Genomic DNA, 11,206 nt, shown 5'->3' with positions numbered 1-11,206 from the left:
CCCCATAATTTATTATACCATACCTGTTCACACTGAAACACTTATCACAATATTCTGTGGATCTATATTAAAAAGCCTTGTTAAATTTTGCGACATATTTCGATTCTATGGAGGTTAGGTGCGAACAAACACCCCATAATTTTATTATACCACATTTCTTCAAACTGAAACATAATTATCAAAGTATACTTACGCAGATAGATATGAAAAGTCTTTATTAAAGTTTGTACCTATTTCCATTCTATGGAGGCCAGGCGCGAATGCAGACCCCACAGTTTTATTATACCATCCTTATTTAAGTTAAAACATACTTATCAAAGTATTCTTATGTACATCTATATCGAAAACATTTGTAAACATTTTTTTTTAATTTTTCAATTTTTTATTTCCATACTTTGTGGACCAGGCGCGAACGCAGACCCCACAATTTTTATGAACCACTGTTCTGCCAGATCAAACATACCCATTCCTGTGTCTCGATACATCTTCTATCATTATATGTAATCAGTTTTTTAAAATAGTCAACCATATAGGAGCCTATTCGTGACCAGACACACACACACACACACACACACACACACACACATACACATTCAGCTTTATATATATATATATATATATATATATATATAGTGAGGTGGGCGAAACACTAGAAAAAAAAAGGGAGGGAGATATATATAGAGAAGAGAAATCCAGGAAAGAAAGATAACTACAGAGAGAGTGGAGGGAGGAGAAAAAAGGAAAGATAAATAGAAATGCAAAGAGGAAGGAGGAGGGGGAGAAGAAGGGACGGGATGGGAAAGGAAGAGAAAAAAAGGAGGATAACGAATAGACACAGAGAGGGGGGCGGATGAAAAAGAGAGACGTAAATAAATAAAGAGGGATGGGGGAGACGAAAAAGAAAGAAAAGAAGAAAGGAAGAAAGAAAGATACATAACTACAATGAAAGTGAAAGAAAGGGGAAAAGAAATAGAGAGGGGAGATTAAGAAAAGGATGGAAAGATAAATACAAAAAGGTTGGAGGAAAGAGAAGATTAGAAGAGATTAAAAGAAGAAGAGGAAAGAAAAGTGAGGGATAAAAATAGAGAAGGAGAGAGTGTGAGAGAGAGAGAGAGAGAAAGTGGGGGTAAGAAATGAAAAGCAGTATAAATATAGAGGAGAAAAAAAAAGGAAGTGAGGAAAATAAAGCACACAGATATATATATATAATATAAAATATATTTTTAGTCATCGACATACAGACCTGTTTCGTTGTATCACAACTCATCAGTGCCGCTAGACTAACACCTCTCCCAAGCCGAGGATCGAACCTAGAACCGTCGTGATGACAGTCGGCAGCTCTACCCCTTGACTACGGAATCGGTGGCCGAAATTAACCTGTCCGAACGATTATTTAAATAAACATCCGTCCGCTACTCGTAGAGGGCTCAAACGAAGAGAGAGGGAGAGACAGAGAGAGAGAGAGACAGAGAGAGAGTGTGTGTGTGTGTGTGTGTGTGTCCATTGAATGGCGTCTGCGAATTATGGAAAGCAGTTTACTATGCCAACCGGCATCAGTTTAAATTTTATTTATTTTACTAGCGGGGGTACCCGGCGTTGCCCGAGTGTTTGTTTCCGGGACGGGGGGGGGGAGTTTTAAAAAATGTTATGGTAGGTAAGTAGGAAGGATCAAACCCGGAGTCATGAGTAAAAGTAGGAAAATAAAGTGTGAAAAAAAAACAAAAAAAACAGAACATCTGCAACGTTAACAGTTCGGCCACCAAGAAAAGTCCATTCCAGTTGTTTAGGAAAAAAAAAAAAAAAACGACTACGGTAGGTCGGCGCGAACGTGAAAATATAATGTGAATTGTCCAGCACGCTAACCACTACGCCACAGAGCACTGCAGCTTAGTTTTGTGATTTTAAATAACTTCACATGAAAGAACTACGAAGCCAAACCGGTGTTCTCTTCTCAACTGTTCCTTGTGAACGATCTCCAAACGGTGTTAAGTGGTGGCAGGGGGAGGAGGAATTTATTAGAGAGAAAATATTTTACCACTTCCATTGATCTTAACCGATTTTGGCCGTGACTTCTCAGCAGAAAAAGTATAGAAATCTAAGATTATCGAGGAATTTGAGAAATAATAAGCCTATATCTGTGCCTAAATCAAAATGCGGATTCAATGAACAAAGCTTCTTTCTTAGAACTGCACGCCTGTGGAACTCTGTTCCGTCTGCCTGCTTCTCTCCGGACTACAACTTGGATGTCTTCAAGTCCAATGTTAACAAATTCTGTGATCACTGTGTAAAAAAAAAAAAAAAAAATAGACTTCGTAGCCTAGAGGGGGATGTCCTTTTCTCTTCCCTGCAACCTCTCTCTCACAGAAGAGATGTTGCAAGCCTGTCTTTGTTTTATCGTTATTTCCATGGCAAGTGCTCGTCTGAGCTCCAATCTCTGGTTCTCCCTCGCCAATGTTTCACAAAAAACATCCGTCTAGCTGAAACCACTGTCAATAATTTTCCCCACTCTTTATCTGTGCCTAAATCAAAATGTAGATTCCATTAACAAAGCTTCTTTCTTAGAACTGCACGCCTGTGGAACTCTCTTCCGTTTGCCCGTTTCCCACCTGACTACAACCGTGATGTCTTCAAGTCCAACGTAAACAAATTCCTGATGACCAGCCCTCTTAAGTAAGACACTTTATCAGATCTCCATTACTAGTGATTGCTACGATATTATCCCATTGATTACTGTACACGCAATAACCTTGATCCCCGAGTGGCTTCCAGGCCTTGATAAGTGGTGACTTCCTTATAAAAAAAAAGAAAGAAAAGAGAAGATAGAAAGAAATAAAAAGAAGAAAGGGATAAAAATAGATAGATAGATAGATAGAGAGAGAGAGAGAAAGAGAGAAGGGGGAGTAAGAAATGAAAAGCAACACAAATATAACAGAGCGCATATGAGTGTGCATGAAAATATCAGCAGCAGCAGGCAGATGCATATATTAGCAGCAGGAGCAGCGATTGAAGTTTAAATGTAACGTAAACCAACATCTTGTTAATCTTTCCTAGACATGTTCCAAATAATAAAATTCTAATTTGGGTCTCCCTACTAATCCTGGGAGCAATTTTCGACCATAGCTCTAATTTAGCTCTCCTTGGCCCCAACTCTGGGGCAATCTTCAACCATCGTAGCTGCTTGGATCAAATTAGAAATCACTCCAGATAACATAAATACAAAAATGTTGAAGGAAAGCCAAGTACGTCCAAGGATGGAGTACTGCTGCCATATCTGAGCAGGAGCTGCTAAAAACAGCCTATTCTGCCTTGCCAGAATACAAAATAGACTTTGTAGCCTAGAGGGGGATGTCCTTTTCTCTTCCCTGCAACCTCTCTCCCACAGAAGGGACGTTGTGAGCCTGTCAGGTCGCTTGAAAAATGGTAGGATCCTTCTACCGCTCCAGAAGATATCTCACTACTGATGCAATTCTCTATCTATATAAGAGCCAAGTACATCCAAGGATGGAATACTGCTGTCATATCTGGGCAGGAGCTGCTAAAAACAGCCTATCCTGCTTTGACAGAGTACAAAATAGACTTTGTGGTTTAGTGGGGGATGCCCTTTTCTCTTCCCTGCAACCTCTCTCCCACAGAAGAGACGTTGCGAGCCTGTCTTTTTTTTTATTGCTATTTCCATGGCAAGTGCTCATCTGAGCTCCAATCTCTCGTCTTTACAGCAGCCTTACGTACGTCCAAGTGGCGATATGTCTTGTTAGGGATGAACGTAAGTAAAAAAAAAGAAAAAACACAGACGTAAATCATTGGCTTGGAATAATATGATGACAACTTTCTGTCTAATGAGACAATGGTGTCTGGCATCTAGTCTGGTGCAAAGTCGAAGCTCGAGTTCCCTCTCTGGATGCAGGCCCGGGCAGGTGATAAGGAAAACCAAGCTTGCCCAGTTTTTTTTCTTTTTTTTACAAAGGGGTCACCACTTATTAAAGCCCGGAGGCCACTCGGGGATAAGGGTTATTGAGTGTACAGTAGTCAATGTGATAATTTTGTAGTAATCGTTAGTAATAGAAATTAGGTAAATTGGATAATTTAATGGGACGGTTCATCAAGAATTTGTGTACGTTGGACTTGAAGACAACCAAATTGTAAATATACTATATATGCATTTATATAAAGTTAGGTTAGTGTATATCTTTATATACTTATATACAATAACAGTAAATAAAAGCAAAAACATCTGGTTAATATTTGAGACCTTAATTAACCATGCTCTAGTTCAGCACCTTACAGATGCTAAACTTCTGACCGACCGTCAATATGGATTTAGACAAGCCCGTTCCACGGCAGACATCCTCACTGTAATCTCTGAACGCATATACCATTCACTGGACAAAGCGGGAGAGGGAAGAGCGGTAGCTCTAGATATATCTAAGGCTTTTGACAGGGTATGGCATGGGGTCTCCTCAGGAAGATTAGATCTTACGGTATCACTGGTAGAATACTTAACATAATTAAATCCTTCTTAGATAAGAGAAAAATCCAGGTTGTTCTCGACGGTCGTACATCTAAACAATATGATATAAATGCGGGAGTGCCCCAAGGATCTATCCTGGGACCTCTGCTGTTCCTGATATTCATAAATGACCTCCCCGACAAGATTACCTCTGAGATGGGGATATATGCTGATGACACCACACTCTATAGCAGGCACGACAGGAAAACAAACGAACATATATCTAAAGTAATGGCAGAAACACTAGAGGATGACCTCCAATCAGTAGTGGAATGGGGACAAAAATGGATGGTCACGTTCAATGCCACCAAGACAAAACTGGTTTCATTCAATAATTACAAGAAACCTTCTCTACCACCTATAGCAATGGCCAACGACTCTTTATCTGAGAGTACGTCTCTCAAGCTCCTTGGCCTAACAGTTACATCGAGGGCATTGCCAGGGCCGCTGCAAGGAAGGTGGGCTCTCTCTACCGTGCTAGAAAACTTTTACCACCCGAAAGTATCCTGTACCTCTATAAGGCCACTATTCGCCCATGTATGGAGTATTGCTGTCATATTTGGGCCGGTGCATCGGCTACTAGTCTCTCGCTCCTTGACAGGGTTCAAAAGAGAGTCGCAAATCTGATAGGCCCTAAACTGGCATCAAAACTCCAGCCTCTGTCCCATCGTCGAAACGTTGCATACCTCTGCCTGTTCTACAAGTATCATAATGGTGAATGCTCTGAAGAACTGCAAGCACTTGTGCCCCCACGACGTGAACACCCTCGACAGACCCGACAAGCTGCAAAATCCCACCCCCACACTGTAGAGATCCCTAGATGTAAAAGATCCTTATACTCCAGTAGTTTCTTCCCCAGAACTGCTAGACTTTGGAATTCCATTCCAGGTCACTGCTTCCCCAACTGTACTGACATGCATAAGTTCAAGTGCAACGTGAACCAACATCTCGCTGCCCTAATCCCTACATAGTACCCCAGTAGATGTTTCCCCTGATAGTAGCCCCCTACACCAAAGTGGCAATGTGCCTTGTTTGGGGTGAAAATGTAATAAAAAAAAAAAAAAAAAAAAAAAATATTTGATTACAAAATATTTATTACATCAACCAAAAATAAAAAAATTACAAAGAGCAAGTATAATGTATTTAGTAACCTAGTCTATACGTATTATATATATATATATATATATATATATATATATATATATATATATATATATATATATATATAGAGAGAGAGAGAGAGAGAGAGAGAGAGATAACACATAACACCAAAAGATGGAGGAAGTGAGGAGGCATGGTTTTGGAAGTCTTTTTACCCGAATATGATGTCCAGCATGTTAAAAATATACCTTTTGTTGTAAAAATTCAATGGATAAACATCTGAAGAAGTTGGTGAGGACAGGATATTTTTATGGACACATAAATCATAAAATTGCCTTCCCACTAACGAAACAGCTGTAATGGGAAAAAAATCCAGGAAATAAACGAAGGTTATAAAAAAAGAAAACGTGAGTCTTTGAATTTTCAACAAAATTTTGCACTATATATATATATATATGTGTGTGTGTGTGTGTGTGTGTGTGTGTGTGTGTGTGTATGCATACATATATCTTAAAATTTTATGTATAAGTTTCACTTTTAAAAAGTTGGATTAATATTTGATTGCAAACAAAAACATTACACCAATTAAAATGTAATGAATATTGTTCACATTCACAAACAAAAAACATTACACCAATTAAAATGTAATGAATATTGTTCACATTCACAAACAAAAAAAAAATGAAAAAATTACAGAAACAATTGTGTATATGTCTTTTTCTTGATCAACTCGTGAGAAGTCATAACAGCTGTAGCAGTGTCAAAGATCGTCATTATAAATGCGTGATAAAAACTTGAATAATTCGACTTACTATCTTTCAAAGCTGATACTTGAAAAATGTAATTCAAACCCTAATTTTTTTTTCAATTAAAGGAGCAAAGACAAAATTTTTAAATAATAACAGGTTTAATAGCAAAATATGCAATATTTGCTTTTTTTTAAATCGATTTTCTTTAAAAAAGATTTCAAAAAAATCAACGAATTTTAACTTACTTTGAATATAATAAATATATATGAATTCCAAGGATCGCCTTTTCTGTGTTGCAGATAAAAAGCTGATGAAACCAGAAGTTAATAAAAAGTTGCTGGAAATGTGTTTCAGTTCTTCCCCATCCATCTATCGTGATTCCAAATCGGATTTTTTGTCAGTTTTACTCCCTCAGCCTTTGCCTTTTCCAACGAATCCACGAGGCATTGGAGCTATTTCAGTCCAGCTTTGTTCGGGTCCTATGTACTGTTCATGACTTTATGTGCATATGTATATATATATATATATTAAAATGTTTGACTCATGGCCAGGTAACCTACATCTAAAATTTCAAGTGTTTGGACCCAAAATTGGGAGAGGAGTTTGGTAGAGTCTGCAAAGATCAACTCTTTCAACTGTGACCTCTTGGCAGCCAAACTTTCGCCCAAAACCTGATTAAAAAGATTGCTGTGTGTCTGAATATGCTTTATGTAAAATTTCAAATGTTTAGACCCAAAATTGGCTGAATAGTTTGCTAGAGACCGCAAATGTCAAATTTTTTGACCCCTTGGAAGCCAAATTTTCGGCCAAAAACCGATTAGAAAGCTTGCCTTATGTCTGAATACACTTTATGTTAAATTTCAAATGCTTAGACCAAAAATTGGCTAAGTAATTCAGTATAGACTGGAGAGGTCAATTTTTTTTTTTAACTTTGACCCCAATTTTGACCCCTTAACATTTATTGTTTTGGACTCAAATCGAATTAAAAAGTTTGATCCATGTCCAAACAACCTACATCTAAAATTTCAAGTGTTTTGACCTAAAATTGCCAAAGGAGTTTCAAAGGTCAAATTGTTGAACTTCGATCTCTTGACAACCAAATTTCTGGTTGAAAATTGATTAAAAAGATTTTCCCAAATCTAAATGCCTCTTATGTGAAATCTTGAGTCTGTAGACTGAAAATTGACAGAGTAGTTTGGTAGGGAAATTGGTTGTATCAAAATAAAAATGAGGGGGGGGGCGGCGATAGCAGGAACATGGCTTAGCATTCTGGTGTTGAGGATATGGGTACAGTGATCCTTAATAGCTGGTGTTGCTGGCGAGAGGTTGATGGCTGTTGGCTGGTGAGCTGCAGTGATTTGGCGATGCGGACATAGTAGTAAGTAAAAGGCAGCTCTTATCATCGTTTTTCCTTTTTATTTGTGTTCGTTTTTTTCTGTTTTAATGTATTGTAGGGAGTCGTCTGGGTTATGTTTGTATACACGTGTTATATCGATTTAAAGCTAAGAGAGTTGTGAATGTATTCTAGTGGGTGTTGTACTGTTGCAGTGTTTTGTGAAATAGTTATTCGTGTTTATATGCTGTCGGAGATGCGTCTGCTGTGACGTTTGTGTTTTGTATTTTGATTTTTCTTTTGGTGCACGGCTTCCTCTGGCGTTTTTTTTTTGTTGAAGTGAGGTTCGAGTTATTTCGTTGATGTGTGTACATAAAAAAAATGGGATTTGAAGTTGTCGTGTGTGTTTAGTGTGTTCATTTATGTTGTATTGACGAACAGGCTTTGTCTTAGCATCGCCATTATTATCACAATATGGTTGTCTTCAAGTCCAATGTAAACAAAGTTCTGATAAGCCATCCCCTTAAGTAATCCAATTTACCAAATTTCCACTACTAACGATTACAGGGTGGAACAATAGAATTGTTATCATAGAAAAGACGACATGATTCCATTTCCGTCTTATGAAAACCGTTCTTTTTTTTTGTTATTGTTACAGACCATCTACTAGCTGGCTAGTTGTGTACAAATCCCAAGAGCGATAGGAGTCATCTATCATGCCTGAAAGTGACATAATGTTCAACGAATGAGATTGGAGATGCGCCACTGTACAACTCATGCTCTCTACCGATCCAAGTTATGACAGCAGGACCATTGCCAGCACCCTCAAAATGCATCACTGGATTTCCACGAATGACAGGGACGTGCCCAGGGTGATGAAAACAAAATTTCCAGCCATGGTTATGGTCTTTGGTGTGGGTTCAAGTGAGGGCCGCATCGTACTACCTCACATCTTCGAAGTCGGCTTGAAAGTCAACACTAGAGTGTACCTGAATGTGCTGAAGAGGGTGGTGACCCCCTAGTACAATCAGGTGGCCGCTAGCAGACCGTGGGTGTGGCAGCAAGACTCGGCATTAGCCCACAAGTCCGAAGAGACTCAGACTTGGCTTCAGAAGGAGTTCTATGACTTTGTACCTTTTCTCTCACATTAACCCCCTCTCTGCTCCCGATCTAAACCCACTGGACTACTTTGCTTGGTCATACATCGAGAACATCACCAACATGACCTCCTACAACACCAAAGCCAACCTGATCGTCACCATCTGCCAAGTTTTTGCCGAGTTCCTGCCAGTGCTTGTGGAAAAGGCATGCTCTCTTTTCCTTCTTCGCTGTATGGTTTCGAGCCTGCCTGCCTACTACCACTTTTTTTTCTTGCTCAACACACACCTACGAAAATCCGGGCAACGCCGGGCACCCAGGCTAGTATATAAATAAATACAAAATCTGCATTAATCATTACATATCTATATATCTATAAAAGTCGAAATGTCTGTCTGTGTGTGTGTACATTTCTCTACCAAACTACTCTGTCAATTTTCTGTCTACAGACTCGAGATTTGAAATAAGGAGTACTGAGATTTGGGAAAATCTTTTTAATCGGTTTTTTGGTCAGAAATTTGGTTGTCAAGGGGTTAAAGTTCAACGATTTGACCTTTGAAAACTCTACCGAACTCCTCCGCCAATTTTGGGTCTAAACACTTGAAATTTTAGATGTAGGTTATTTGGACATGGATCAAACATTTTAATTTGATCTGATCCCAAAACAATAAATGTTAAGGGGTCAAAATTGGGATCAAAGTTTAAAAGAATTTGATCTCTCAGCCAATCTTTGGTCTAAATATTTGAAATTTTACATAAAGTGTATTCAGACACAGGGCAAGATTTTTAATCGGTTTTTGGCCGAAAATTTGGCTGCCAAGAGAGTCAAAGTTCAAAAGATTTGACCTTTGCGGTCTCTAGCAAACTATTCAGCCAATTTTGGGTCTAAACATTTGAAATTTTACATAAAGCGTATTCAGACACACAGCAATCTTTTTAATCAGGTTTTGGGCAAAAGTTTGGCTGCCAAGAGGTCAAAGTTGAAAGAGTTGATCTTTGCAGACTCTACCAAACTGTTCCGCCAATTTTGGGTCCAAACACTTGAAATTTTAGATGTAGGTTACTTGGACATGAGTAAAACTTTTTAATGTATCTATACGGATACAAATAAAGTTATGAACAAACAAATTCCGGATGACCCCCCCCCCCAAGTAATGACACCTTACAAATTTTCCAATACTATTGCTACACTATCCCTTTGATTACTGTACACACAATAACCCTTATCCCTGAGTGGCCATTGGGCCTTGATAAGTGGTGAACTCCATGTAAAAAAAAAAAACAAAAAAAAACAGTACATAGGGCCCTAACAAAGCCGAGCTGAACTGCTAGTTTTAATATATTTTTATTTCTTATAATAAGAGGCTGAAAAAATAAACGTAAAGTAAATTATAAAAATGATATTTTTTAGGTGACGATCATATTAGACTACAAATATAAAGTACATGTAGATGAAGTATATTTAAATATTTTTGAAATGTACTCCATTACCAAATATACTTTAAAACGTAAATATGCGAAAAAAAATATATTAGTAAAAAAAAAAAATCTTAATATTTTGCCCAAAGTAAACAATTTTTTTTTTTTTTACATGGAGGTCACCACTTATCAAGGCCCAGAAGCCACTCGGGGATAAGGGTTATTGCGTGTACAATAATCAATGGGATAGTATCGTAGTAATAGTTAGTATTGGAGATTTGATAAAGTGTCATTACTTAAGGGGGCGGTTCATCAGGAATTTGTTTGTATTGGACTTGAAGACATCCAAGTTGAAGTCAGGAGGGAAACAGGCAAGCGGAACAGAGTTCCACAGGCATGCAGTTCTAAGAAAGAAACTTTGTTCATGGAATCTATGTTTCGATTTAGGCACGAATAAAGAGTGGGGAAAATTATTGACAGTGGTTTCAGCTAGACGGATGTTTTTTGTGAAAGATTGGCGAGAGGGGACTAGAGATTGGAGCTCGGACGAGCACTTGCCATGGAAATAACGATAAAACAAAGATTTTGAAGAATAGCGGAAGTATTGTATTTATTTTGTGCTTCTATACCTCTAGTGACAGACCTGCCGCCATCTTTGAAACTTAGGGTCTCGTTTTATGCACAATTACCAAGTTTTCTAATTCATTATCGACACTGACTGTTCGACAGATCTTGATTGCATGTACCACATGCATGACGTCAATTTCAGTAACCAGGCCTTTTTATGGCGGTCGTGTCTGAGATCACAACAGATGGTTTCGCTCTCGCTCTTTCTAGTCTAAGGGAGATAACTCCGAGATGAAAGTTATTTAACTTGCAACCCAAAGTCGTTATTGTCTTTAGATAAAAGTGGCGTTTTAATAAACAGGAGAAATAATTAAATATTGATTTACCAGACGTAACAAAAGGGGACAGTCTTGCAGTTAAGTCCCGGCAAAG

This window comes from Euprymna scolopes, chromosome 46 (genome assembly GCF_053919585.1).
Source record: "Euprymna scolopes isolate OS-2025 chromosome 46, ASM5391958v1, whole genome shotgun sequence".
Taxonomy (NCBI): domain Eukaryota; kingdom Metazoa; phylum Mollusca; class Cephalopoda; order Sepiida; family Sepiolidae; genus Euprymna; species Euprymna scolopes.
Note: the sequence above shows the minus strand (reverse complement) of the source record.